We start from the raw sequence: 13,433 nt of genomic DNA, 5'->3' as shown, positions 1-13,433 counted from the left end.
AGAAGCCGAGTGGCCAATTAAATATGGAAAGCTGCTTAACCTCATTAATAAACAGGGGAATAAATTAATACAACAGTGAGAATGGAGGTGGGGAATATGAGAGAAACAGAAGATTAAATCTTGGCATTTGACAGCCAAATATAAGGGATTCCAGCAAGAGAGAGGAGAGGCAATTAAGAGGAGCAAATCACCAAGGAAATAATATAAAAAAATGTCCAGGCCCGAGGGACGGGTGTCTCTTGATGCAAAGGTCCGCTGAAGTACATGGCAAAATGAATGAAGGAGACCCTCACCACCAGGATATTTCTGAATCTCATAGATTGAAACAAACAGAAAGGGTTGGGAGAGTGTTGGAAACTAGTTGTATGCGAAGAAACAGGAGTCAAAATGGCGTTGGATTTTAACCCACAGTTTTATACCCAATCAACCAAGTATGAAGGTAAAACAAAGGTGTTTGTAGACTTCAGTGACTTGAAAAAATAACTTCTGTTACAAATAACTTGAAAAATTAACTTCTGTAATTTTTTTAAAGGTAAGATCATGACTCACAAATATAAAGTGAGCATGTGTTAAATATCATACTTAACTCATTATTAGTGAGGGAACCAGGAAGATGTTACAACCAGTTTAAAAGAAGCCAAAGCAGCACTAATTTATATGGAATAAAGGAATTTTGTAGTGAATTTACAAACAGGTACGAAACTGCCTTTTTATATGGAGTGGAGAGAGGGACCCGGTTTATTTATTTGCATCTCTAAGGATAAGAATTATTTTTGCATTGCTATCAGTTATCTACAATTTCCAGAGTTGTAAAATAGCTCAAAGGCAATGAAAGGCACAGAGCCCCCACAGAATCAAAATCACATGACTCCAAAGGAGGTGCTGTAAACAATGCATAGTTTTTCACTGAAGCACGTTTTTCAAGTGCACTCCCAAGAGATTTTTATTAGGCTACTACTAGAGAATATGAGTCGTCAAAAGGAGGGAGAAAATTAGAAAGACGGGGGTGGAGGGGTGTCTGGCTGACTCAGTTGGTAGAGCACCATGACTCTTGATCTTAGGGTTGTGAGTTCGAGCCCCATGTTGGTGTAAAGACCACTTAAAAATTTAACTTAAAAAAAAAGAGGGGCGCAGAGAGAGAGAGAAGGAAATGGGATCCTCAAAACAAGGACTAGGTATCCAACACTGGAAGGTGGGAAGAGAAGTCCCCAGATAGAGCCGAGCATGAGGTCAGAGCCCAGCCAGCCACAAATGCGGGAGGAAGGACTCCTGAGGGCTCCAGGAAGAAGAAATGGAACTGATGTCCTTGAGCATATGGAGAATATCACGGAAAGGCCCTTGGCAGAGATGTGAACGCTTTTAGAGAACACTAATGATAAGTAATAGAAGGTGGAGTGAATAAAAAGAAGCCATCACTGACTCGGGATCCTGGAGGGTCGCACAGGACTGGACCTAATAATGCTTACTTGGCTCAGCATAGTCGTAACATAAATACTGACTATTTTTAAAAAAGTTTTTTTTTCCATTTATTTATTTTTTGAGAGACACAGAGAGACAGAGCACAAGTTGGGGAGGGGCAGAGAGAGAAGGAGACACAGAATCCGAAGCAGGCTCCAGGCTCTGAGCTGTCAGCACAGAACCCGATGCGGGGCTCGAACTCACCAACGGTGAGATCATGACCTGAGCCGAAGTCAGACGCTTAACTGACTGGGCCACCCAGGCGCCCCAATACTGACTATTCATCCAAAAAGTGGCCTAGAGCTGTGTTGGGGTGATGGGGGAGGGAAGTGATGGGTGTCCCTGTGGGGCAGTTAGGTACTCACGCACCAAAGTCGGTGAATAATGTCTAAAAATGATACATCGAGGGCGCCTGGGTGGCTCAGTCAGTTAAGCGTCTGACTTCAGCTCAAGACATGATCTCAGGGTTTGTGAATTCGAGCCCTGCAGCGAGCTCTGTGCTGACAGCTCGGAGGCTGGAGCCTGCTTCGGATTCTGTGTCTCCCTCTCTGCCCCTCCCCTGCTCGTGCTCTGTCTCTCTCTCTCAAAACAAATAAACATTAAAAAAAATTGAAAATGATAAATTAAGAAATAACATCAAAGGGCGCCTGTGTGGCTCTTGGTTTCTGCGCAGAGCGTGATCTCGGTTGGTTAGATGGAACCCTGTGTCAGGCTCTGCTCTGGCAGGTGCGGAGCCTGCTTGGGATGCTCTCTCCCCCTCCCTCTCTCTCCCTTCCTCTCTCTCTGCTCCTCCCCTGCTCTCTCTCTCTCTCAAAATAAATAAACTTTAAAAAAAGTTACATACATTGAAACAAATAGCAGTAGGAGCATACTGTTCGTAAATACGAAGATGAAATACCAGAGACACTAGCTAGAAGGGTTGCCCGTGGCTGCCTCTGGGAAGTGGTTCCTGGTGGTGAAAAATCTTAGGGCCGGAACTGCTGCTTTTCATTAAAAACTTATATACATGCATATACCCACACACGCATATATATGTACAACTATACATACATTGATTAAAAATAAATTGAAACAAAAAACGATTACACCTAAAAAAGGCCTATGTTATCAAGTGCTGGTGAGGTGTGGGAAGTCTCCAACACTCCTAATGAAGTATAAATCGGCACAGCCTTTTTGGAAAGGTCACTTGGCAGAATCTAGTGAAATTTTACATGCACGTACCCGTCAACCCAGCAGTCACACTTCTTGGCCTTTATCGCCAGAGAAACATTTGCACATGTGCTCAAGGAAGCGTGCCTAAGGATGTTCCTGGAGCACTGTTTATAAGGTTAAAAATGATGATGCTATAAACGTCCAGCAAAGGGAGACTAGCAGAACCACAAAAGAAAACACAAGTCTGACTTTATACTCTGCTGCTGACATGCACTATATGTACCACGTGCTAATTAGGCAATATCTCTCTGACACTTAGTTGAGCGAAAAACACAGGGTCCAGAATAACAACATTAATGGTAAAATTGCAGTCACCCCCACACAGAACGAAGCCCCGCCCCCCCCACATGCAGGTCTGTATGAGTTTTTTTTATTTTAATACCAGCTAGTTAAGGCACAGTGTTATATAAACTTCAGGTGTACAACGGAATGTTTCAACACTTCCATGCATCACCTGGTGCTCATCGTGACAAGTGCCCTCCTCAGTCCCCATCACCTATGAAGCAGTATATTTTTTTTATATGTTCACATAAGCATGTCCATGCGTAGGAAAAGTTCTGGAAGCATACCTACCCAGCTAGTAACGGCATCAAGTGGGTACTGCCTCTGTGCTGTCTTTTGAGGGGGAGGGACAACATTTTTAATTTTTAAAAAATATTATTTTGAAAGAGAGAGTGTGAGCAGGGGAGGGGCAGAGAGAGAGGGAGACACAGAACCCGAAGCAGGCTCCAGGCTCCGAGCTGTCAGCACAGAGCCTGACGCGGGGCTCGGACTTATGGACCGTGAGATCGTGACCTGAGCCGAAGTCAGATGCTTAACCAATTGAGCCAGCCAGGCACCCCAATCTATTTTTAAATGAAAAAATTTTTGTAAATCATGGTGAAATACAGGTAACGTGAATTTCCTGTCTTGATCATTTTGTTTAAGTGTACAGTTCAATACATCCACTTTGTTGTACGACCATCTCTAGAACTCTTTTCATCTTAAAATCCGAAACTCTGATACCCTTTAAACGGCAACTCCCCATCCCCTCCCTGCAGCCCCTGGCAACCACCGCTGTATTTTGTCTCTGTGGATCTGACCACCCCAAGCACCTCATATAGGTACATTGTCCAGTGTATGTCTTTTCGTGACTGGCTTATTTCATTTTGCTTAATGTCCTCCAGGTTCATCCATGTTGTAGCACATGTCACATTTCTTCCTCTTTTAAGGCTGGTTTGCGCTGACTTTTTTTTGCTGAGAATGTATACCTGTATTTCAGTGAAACTAAAAAGAAACACAGTTTTCAAAAGGGAAAGCAAATACACACTTAGAAAAATAAACTGGCAGGAAAGACATAAAAATGTTACCATACATTTCTGGGTCAAGCGATTACAGTCATGCACGTTTTCTTTCATATTCTTTTTTGTCTGGATCACGTGTTACTTAAGCGCTAGAAGAAGGATTAAAACTAGAATGCAAGAAACTGTGCTCTTCTGATGTCGTGGCGTGGGGTCGCCCCCGGGGCAGCCCTGCCATTTGGAAAGAAGCGTCTGAGTTGGTGCCTTGAGTGAGCTGCAGCTCTGTTGACCTGGGAGGTAGGGGAGGGCTGATTGCACCCAAGGCCTGGCCCGAGGGCATGGCTTACTCCCAGACTGGGGTCACGGATCCCAAACAAGTAAAAAAGATGTTCAGTTTAATTCATAACACGCGAACGACAAGTTGGAGTACAATGGAGTTCTACTTTTTTTTTTTTTTTGCCTATCAGTTTGGCAGAATTTGATACTATTTTGTTGGTGTGTTGGTGAAGCTATAGCAAAACAGAGCAGATTGGTTCAATCCCTATGGAGAGCAGTGTCCATCAGAATTACAAATGCACCTGCCCTTTGCCTCGGAAATCCCACTTCTCATAATCCGTCTGACAGATAAGCGTGTGGACGAAATTATACATACACGATGATATTTGTTGCAGTGTTGTTTACAATAGCAGAAGTTCGGAAATAGCCAGTGGGGACCAGTTAAATGCATTTCTGTCATTAAGCCACCCAGTCTGTGCGTGGAGCTATGGTGTCAGTGGCTGTGGTGAGTGGGGGAGGAACCACGCGGAAGGAGGATTTGCATGTATGTCACCGGATGGCCTTCTGTCGTATGTTCTTTTTCAGGACAAAAGGCCACGTGGTGAAATAAATGAGCTCTGTGCCTCAGTTTCCTGGTCTCTAAAAAAGGAAATGATGATTCTCACCTCCTAGGGTTACTGTGAGGATGACAGAAGCCGATTCATGTCAAATGCTTCTTTCAAAGCCTGGCACAGAGTGAGCACCATATAAGCTTGTTACCCAGGCTGCCGCGTGGAACAGGGGGTGGGCTTGTACCAGCCCCCCACGGACGGGCTCCTCAGCCGTGGGAGGGGGAGCCCTAGCAGTCAAAGTTCAGGCTGCTCGGAGACAGACACTAGGTCATGTCAGAAAAGTCAAGTGAGACAGGAATACATCAGGGGCACCTGGGTGGCTCAGTCTGTTGCCTGGCCGACTCTTGATTTTGGCTTGGGTCGTGATCCCTGGGTCATAGGATCGAGCCCTAGGTTGGGGGCTCCACGCTGAGTGTGGAGCCTGCTTGGAATTCTCTCTCTCTCTCTCTCTCTCTCTCTCTCTCTCCCTCTGCCCCTCTCCCCCGCTCAAGCACGGTGTCTCTCTTTGTCTCAAATTAAAAAAAAAAAAAAGGAATGCATCAGAGATTGTTCTGTAGCTGACATGACCCAGGATCGTGGGCCTGGGCCACACGTGCTGGGCTTCACACCCTGGTGTGGATCTGGGCTAGGCCTGTGACTTCATTCCTTCGGGAACCAGTGGCAGTAGAGGCGGGAACTCCCCCTTGAGAAGACCTAACCTGCCCGTTCCGAGGGCAGCAAGCCCCCAACCAAACCCCTGGAAGTCCAGCTGATAGCTACAGGAGAGCAACAGGAGGGGACAGGGAGGCCCGTTCCCAGGGCCTCTTCCACTTACGCTCACAGTTCGCCCCCCAAACCTAGTCACAGTGCGCAACTAGCTGCCCAGTGGAGAAATGGTCTTCCAACTGGTAGACTGCCACCCTGAATAAATTAAGCCCCCTGGGTGAGGGAAAGTGTCTGGAACTAGGGAGGGGTGATGGTCGTGCAACCTTGTCAGTGACTAAATACAGAATTGCACACTTCAGAAGGGTGACGTTTGTTATGTGAGTTTTATCACAATTTTTTACAATTGGACTTGGGTCACTAAGGAGTAAGCTGCAAATGAATGCTGGGGCAGGCAACCAGTAGGCTTTCGGTACCCGCTTTTTAATGGCGGCCACTTAGGTGCATTAGGTCTCTCGTGGCTTCTGGGCACCAGGGGCGGGGGGTGGGGCACCACGATTGACAGCCTGGGTCAGGTGCACACTCTATAGCTGGGGCTCAGGGTTTGGATCTAGCAGAAGCTGGGTAGGAGTGCGAGGTAGACACACAATTGTCCTGACATTTGCGGATAGGATTTAGCGAGGAAGATTCCTTAAAGTGAGGCATTCCCGCGTTGGCACCGGAGGCGCACGGGATTCCTTCCCATTACCTGAAGGAGCTGGTCACCAGTGGGCTTTGGGACAAACAAGTATCCACAGGTGGCGGGGATACAATCCTGACGTAGTGAAGAGAAGAATGAGCTCATAACACCCTCATCAGTTTTCCAGGGGCAGTCTTAGAGCTCTATTATCTACCTTCCCCATTTTGTGACCATGTTTTCTCCATGGTTTTCTCAACAGTCCAGGCCAAGCCAGGTGTTTGCTTTTGAACTGGATCTGTTGGCTCTTTGTAAGCCATACCCCACACTGAGGCTTGCTCTCTCTGAGATCACCAGGAACGTTTTGTCTAGGTGGGCCTGCATTTCACGAAATACAGCCCCGACTTTCACGAACTATTACCTGGGAAAGAAAGGAGCGAGCAGAGCGCAGAGAGCACAGGGAGTGTGACTAGAAAGTGGCTTTCTTAGCTGCCTCGCCTGCCTTGGGGGTCCCCAGAGGCCTGAGTCCTGCCCAGGTGCCTGAAGCTCAGAATAGGCAGGGTAGGGAATGGGAGAGGAGGAGGGGAAAGAAAGGGTTAAGTCCGTCCAGGTTTTTCAATGTGATGAAACCAGGGTGGAGGGTCTGCCAAGAACAGGTCAGGTTCAAAACAGGAAACCCCAGGGTAGTGATAAATGGACACTTCTCTGTAGATTTCACATGGATCCCTAGGGAAAGTGCTGGAACTGATCTCATTCAACAGTTTTTTTTTGTTGTTGTTTTTTTTTTAAACAAATCACATTGAGGAGGAAGTGGACAATGAGCTCTCCAGGTTTGCCAATGACACTAATCTCTTCCAGGTGCTGAAATGCTAAGGTAGCGGGGGGATCCCTGCAGGAAGCTCCCGCAGCATTTACTGGGAGGGGCAGGAAAATGGCCCTAATGACGGGCAGGAGTAAAGCGGCATTCTGGGAGAGCCTGGGTTCTCTCAAGCCCCACACGTGCACTTCCTGGGGTGCCTGCAGCAACCAGTGTTGGTGGAGGCAGTGGGGGAGGTGGGACAGGAGCGCTAGCACCCCTGGCCCACCTGGAGGCCCCTGTCACCACCTACCCCCCCCCCTCCCCCCCGCGGGCCTGTACACAGAAGCCATGCTCGTCTGGCTCCCCGGCCTCCATAGGATTCCTCCAGGAACTGCTGTTGTCCCCTCCGGCTGCAGTGCCTGGCTCTGTGGGCACCTGCACCGGTTCCCTCCCGTTCCTGCCAGTGCCTCCTGCCTGCCGCGTGAATTGTTGATCTTCCCTGGCTTCTGACCGTAACCCTCCCCTGCCCGGATGAAGTGTGGGGGGAGCTCAACCTGTCCCCAACCTGGGTACTGCGTCCTCTGCCGTCATTTGGTCTTCCCACCCCTTTCAACAGACTTGGCCCACCATACTGTGTCCTTCTCCCCGCCCCGCCCGACCCCACTCTCCTCTGACCAGCATTTGCTAGAACAGAGAAGGCCCGCCTCAGAATACGTTTCCCTAGAATCACAGCCGATGCTCACCACTCCGCTGGGGCTCTGATGGGGCTTCTCTGAGTCCCTCATTTCTGCTGGAATCTTCACCTCAGCCTCAGGTACTATCTTCAGCTTATCTTGCTCTTGATTCAGACATGCCGGCTTTGTTTTATTTCACCTTAGTGCTTCCCCTCCCTTCCACCTACCCCCACAAATGGCTCTGATTCTTGCTTTCAGGCACCATAAACAAGATACAAAATGTTCTCCTAGTGTTTACTTTCCAGGCCCCAGAGGTTCAACCAGCCAAGCCTGGTCTGCACAGACTAGGCAGTTATCAGAGGATTCACAGCAAAGAGAAAGCCCCCCAAGGGTGAGAGACTTGGCCCCATCCTGCTACATACGTTAATCACAGATGAATCTGTAACATTTTGAGAAGCAAACTTTCTTAAGTTTGAGTTGTTGCAAGGGCGCCTGGGTGGCGCAGCTGGCTGGGCATCCGACTTTGGCTCAGGTCACGATCTCATAGTTTATGAGTTCGAGCCCCACATTGTGCTGTCTGCTGTCAGTGTGGAGCCTACTTCGGATCCTCGGTCCCCTCTCTTTCTCTGTCCCTGCCCTGCTTGTGTTCTCTCTCAGCCTCTCTCTCAGAAATAAATGAACATTAAAATTTTGTTTTTAATTTTTGGAAGGGGAACAAATGAAATAATTGATTCAGACAGGGATCCTCAATGAGTAGTACTAAAATCATTTGGTAAAAACGAATTGAGAAACAGGATAATTGCCTCGTGCCTAACCCCACAGAGTGACTTGCTAATCACAAGGGGAAAAAATAACCTCATAAAATAAAACTCTGTGGTCAACTGATCAAATTTAGCATCATTAATAGAAGGCCATATTATGGAGTTCCTGATGTCATGTGATGTGAAATATTCTTGCCCCCAGTGGTTAATCTTAGTCTATTCACCTTAATTTTGCAACCAGAGTTCTGGGAAAGAAATAAGTCCTAATGACCTAAGGCATCTATGTTAGAGTTCTTCAGAGAAACAGAACCAATAGGGTGTGTGTGTGTGTGTGTGTGTGTGTGTGTGTGTGTGTATCAGATTTGTTACAAAGAACTGACTCCTGTAATTATGGAGGCTGAGAAGCCCCAAGAGTTGCAGTTGGTAAGCTTGAGACCCAAGAAGAGCCAATGTCTCCTTTCAAGTCTGAAGGCAGGAAAATAATCATGTCCCACCTGCAAGGCAGTCAGGTAGGACTTACTCACTCGAGGCCTTTGTTCTCTTCAGGCCTTCAACTGATATGATGGGGCTCACCTACATTAGGGAGGGCAATCTGCTGTACTCTACCAATTCAAATGTTGCTCTCATCCAGAAAACACTGTCACAGCCACACCTAGAATAACGTTTGACCAAAATTCTGGGCACCCTGTGGTCCAGCCAAGTTGACATATACAGTTAATCATCACAGCTTCCTTTGTATATAATGAATTAATTTCTCCCTAGAATCACTTTAGTACAGATGAACCCCAGTTGAAAAAGCCCAGTTTGGAGGTGCCTGGCTGGCTGAGTAGGTAGAGTGTGCAACTCTAGTCTCAGGGTCATGAGTTCAAGCCCTATGCTGGGCATGGAGCCTACTTTAAAGAAAAAAAGAAAGGGGCGCCTGGGTGGCGCAGTCGGTTAAGCGTCCGACTTCGGCTCAGGTCAAACTCTGCATTGATAGCGCAGAGCCTGCTTGGGATTCTGACTCACCCACTCTGCCCCCCGCCCCCTGCTCGCTCTCTGTCTCTGTCTCTCTCTCTCTCAAAAAAAAAAAAAAATTACTGTAAACTTCCTTAGGTGTGAAAATGGCACTGTGGTTATTTTTAGGAGGTGCATACTGAAGCATTCAGGGGTGAAATAGTTCTAAAACTTATTTTCAAGCATTTTAGCACCCCCCCCCGCCCTTCACATGTTTATAGATAAAAGCAAAAGTGGCAAAATGTCACCAGTGATGAAGTCTGGGTGGTGGGCTTATGGTGAGTCTCGTGGTATTCTTTCAACTTCTCTGGATGTATGAACATTCTTATAATACTATGCTGCTGGGAGTGAATCTGAATATATCACAGGCATGGGAGGGGTCAGTAATGCTTGGAAAAATCTCTTCATTCTGTGAGGCTCAGAGTAGTATTTTGGGCTGAATTGTGCCCCCCCCCAAATTCATATGTCAAAATCCTAACTCCCACTATCTCAGCATGTGACTATCTTTAGAGATAGGGCCTTTACAGAGGTAATTAAGGTCAAATGAGGTCAAGGGGGGGTGGGTGGGTAGTGTCCATAAAAGGAAAAGAAATTTGCACCGACCGGAAGAGAGAGAAGACAATGTGCTAGGAACTAAATGTTTGTGTCCCCCGCCCCCAACCCAATTCTATGTTGAAGCCCTAACCCCCTCCGTGTGATGGAGGCTTTGGGAGACCATGAGGTTTAGATGAGGTCACGAGGGTGGGGTCCTGTTCTGGTCAGGATGTTTGTGTCGTCCAAAATCGGACCCCTCCACGTGATGGTATTGGGAGGCGGGGCTTTTGCGAGGTAATTAGCATCAGATGAGGTTGTGAGGGGAGAGCCTGCACGAGTGGGAATAGTGTTCTGGTAAGAGTCTTGAGACAGCTTGCTTCCTCTGCCCCCGCTTTCTGCCCCACGAGGGGGTAACGTATTGGCAGGCACTCCGCACCCTGGAAGAAAGCCCTCATCAGAACGTGACCAATGCGGGCACCTTGGACTTCCAGCGTCCACAACTGTCGTTTGTGAGCCCCCCCAGTCTGTGGCGTTTCGTTACAGTAGCCTGAGCTAAGACAGGCCCTCGTGCTGGGATTAGTGCTCTGATAAGAGGAGGAGACACCAGAGCTCCGTCTACCACCGGAGCCCGCGGGGAGAAGCCGCCTCTGAGCCAGGAAGGGGGCTGTCACCAGAAGCTGACCAGGCTGGCACCCTGAGCTTGCACTTCAGTCTCCGGAGCTGTGGGAAAACACGCTTCTTTCTTTCTCTTTTTCTTTAAAAAAATCTTTTTTGAGCAGCAGGCAAAAGTTCATTAGAGTATAAGGCCAGAAAAGAAGAATAGTATGAAAGCTCTCTTTACAGAGAGGAGGCATTCGAAAGTGAATGCCCCTTTATTTTTAAAAAAAAAATTTTTTTAACGTTTTATTTATTCTTGAGACACAGAGAGACAGAGCATGAACGGGGGAGGGGCAGAGAGAGAGGGAGACACAGAATCGGAAGCAGGCACCAGGCTCTGAGCCATCAGCCCAGAGCCCGACGCGGGGCTTGAACTCACGGACCGCGAGATGGTGACCTGAGCTGAAGTCGGACGTTTAACCGACTGAGCCACCCAGGCGCCCCAGTGAATGCCCCTTTAAACAATTTTTTTTTTAATGTTTATTTATTTTTGAGAGAAAGCGCGAGCGGCAGAGGGGCAGAGAGAGGGAGACACCGACTCTCAAGAAGGCTCTAGGCTCTGAGCCGTCAGCCCAGAGCCTGAAGCAGGACTCGAACCGTCAAACCACGAGATCATGACCAGAGCCGAAGTCGGATGCTCAACCCCAGGCGCCCAGAGAAAACCAGTTTCTGCCGTTTAAGCCACCCAGCCTGTGGTATTTTGTTACAGCAGCCCAAGCAGACCGGTGCATGATATAAAGACACAAGGAGAAGACAACTGTGAACAAGCCAAGGACAGAGGCCTCAGAAGACCCTCACCCTGCCAACACCTTCACCTCGAACATGTAGTCTCCAGGACTGTGAGACATTTCTGTCATTCGAGCCTGCCTCATCAGGTCGGCCCTAGCAAACTCATACAAGTATCATTCACCATTGTTTACACTTCCTTTAAATGAGACACGGCCCTCACACAGGAAACAGTTCAAATGAGGCAAAGTTCACACTCTTCTGTGCTTTCCTGTGGTTAGGACAAGACAAGTTGGCAGCGAGAGGCCACCCACCTGAGGGAGGGCAGAGAGTGGGGTGGGGACACGCCCGTGGGACTACCGACTCGGTTCTACCGTAGCCTTCAACTTTGGAATCTTGACCGTGGGCATAGCCTTCGCTTTTTAATACTTATTTCCTCTTATTCTGCCATGGTCTTAATAGACTTGCATTCTGTAACCGGGCTTCAAGGTGCAAAAGGTATATGCAGCGTTTGAAAGGAAGTTTCTCCTGTGGGAGTAAAGCCAGGAATAGTCCACATTTGAGAGACGAGATCAGAGGTCTGTAGAAGCTGCTCACTCCGAGGGCCTACACGCAGGTCTTCTAAAATAGCATTGTGGAAAGAGCCCTGGCTTTCGGTTGGACAGACATGAACACAAGTCCTCCCTCTTCCAATTAAGAGCGCGAGTGAGACTCTTAATCAGCGCAATTTGTACAACTCGCTGGGGCCACGCTTCCCTCACGCTGTCAAATGCACCCAGCTGGCCGGGATGCTGGAAGATTAGGGCCGTTGGACGCGGAGCCTGGGAACGATGCCTGGACACAAATGGAAGCCTTTACCACTGCTGTTTATTGGGAGCACCCAATAAAAGTGGCGGAAATGCAGTGTGAGGGAAGGACAAGTAAATCTAAAAGAAAGCTGCCTTGGGGCACCTGGGTGGCGCAGTCGGTTAAGCGCCCGACTTCAGCCAGGTCACGATCTCGCGGTGCGTGAGTTCGAGCCCCGCGTCAGGCTCTGGGCTGATGGCTCAGAGCCTGGAGCCTGTTTCCGAGTCTGTGTCTCCCTCTCTCTCTGCCCCTCCCCCGTTCATGCTCTGTCTCTCTCTGTCCCAAAAATAAATAAACGTTGAAAAAAAAATTTATAAAAAAATAAATAAATAAATAAAAAAATAAAAGAAAGCTGCCTTGATACTAAGAGGAGTTCAACTTATAGAAACAGAAAGTACAATGGCCACCAGAGGCAGAGGGAGGGAGAAATGGGGACTTATCGTTGAATAGGTGTCAAGTTTCAGTTTTGCAAAATGGGAAGAGTTCTGGAGATGGATGGTGGTGACGGTGGCACTGCGGTGCGAATGTACTTAAGGCCACTGAACTGGACGCTTAACAAATGGGTAAGATAGGAAATTTTGTTATGTGTATTCTTCTACAGTAAGAAAAAAATGAAAAAAAGCTACGTTATTAGATAGTATAGCCCATTAGCTAAAAATGAGAAATTAAAAAAAAAATTTTAATGTTTTTATTGAGAGAGACAGAGCGTGAGTGGGGGAGTGGCAGAGAGAGAGGGAGACAGAATCCAAAGCAGGCTCCAGGCCCTGAGAGGTCAGCACAGAGCCCGACGCGGGAGCCCAGCGCAGGACTCGAACTCACGAACCGTGAGATCATGACCTGAGCTGAAGGTGGATGCTTAACCGACTGAGCCACCCGGGTGCCCCCCCCCCACAAAGGGCTTAAAAGCCAACAACTCTAAGCCTTAAAAAAAAAAAAAAAGGATAGATTTGAAAATGTAAAAAAAAAATGGAAATTCTGCAGGGCAACTGTTACTATAAACGAAGTAAAAAGACAAAAGACAAACTGGGAGAAATGTATTCAATTTATATCAAACAGAGCTCATTTCTCTGTTGAAGAAAAAGAAGTCCACGTGTTAGGAGAGGGGCTTGCAAGAAGGCTAGAGAAGGGGAGCCCCGGAGAACATGAATTCTGCAGATTCCCCTGGGCCTTCCGGAGGTGCCCACGGACGGGGCAGGTTGGTAGGCCACAAGTCCTTCAGGCTTCATAATGTCCCAGCTCAGGTATCTCTCTGCATTCTCTGGATTTTATTCTGAGATCTGTTCAG

Source organism: Lynx rufus, unplaced genomic scaffold (assembly GCF_022079265.1).
Source record: "Lynx rufus isolate CCGP_SWC_20201006 ecotype Redwood Valley unplaced genomic scaffold, mLynRuf1.p SCAF_4, whole genome shotgun sequence".
Taxonomy (NCBI): domain Eukaryota; kingdom Metazoa; phylum Chordata; class Mammalia; order Carnivora; family Felidae; genus Lynx; species Lynx rufus.
This window is presented reverse-complemented; position numbering follows the sequence as displayed.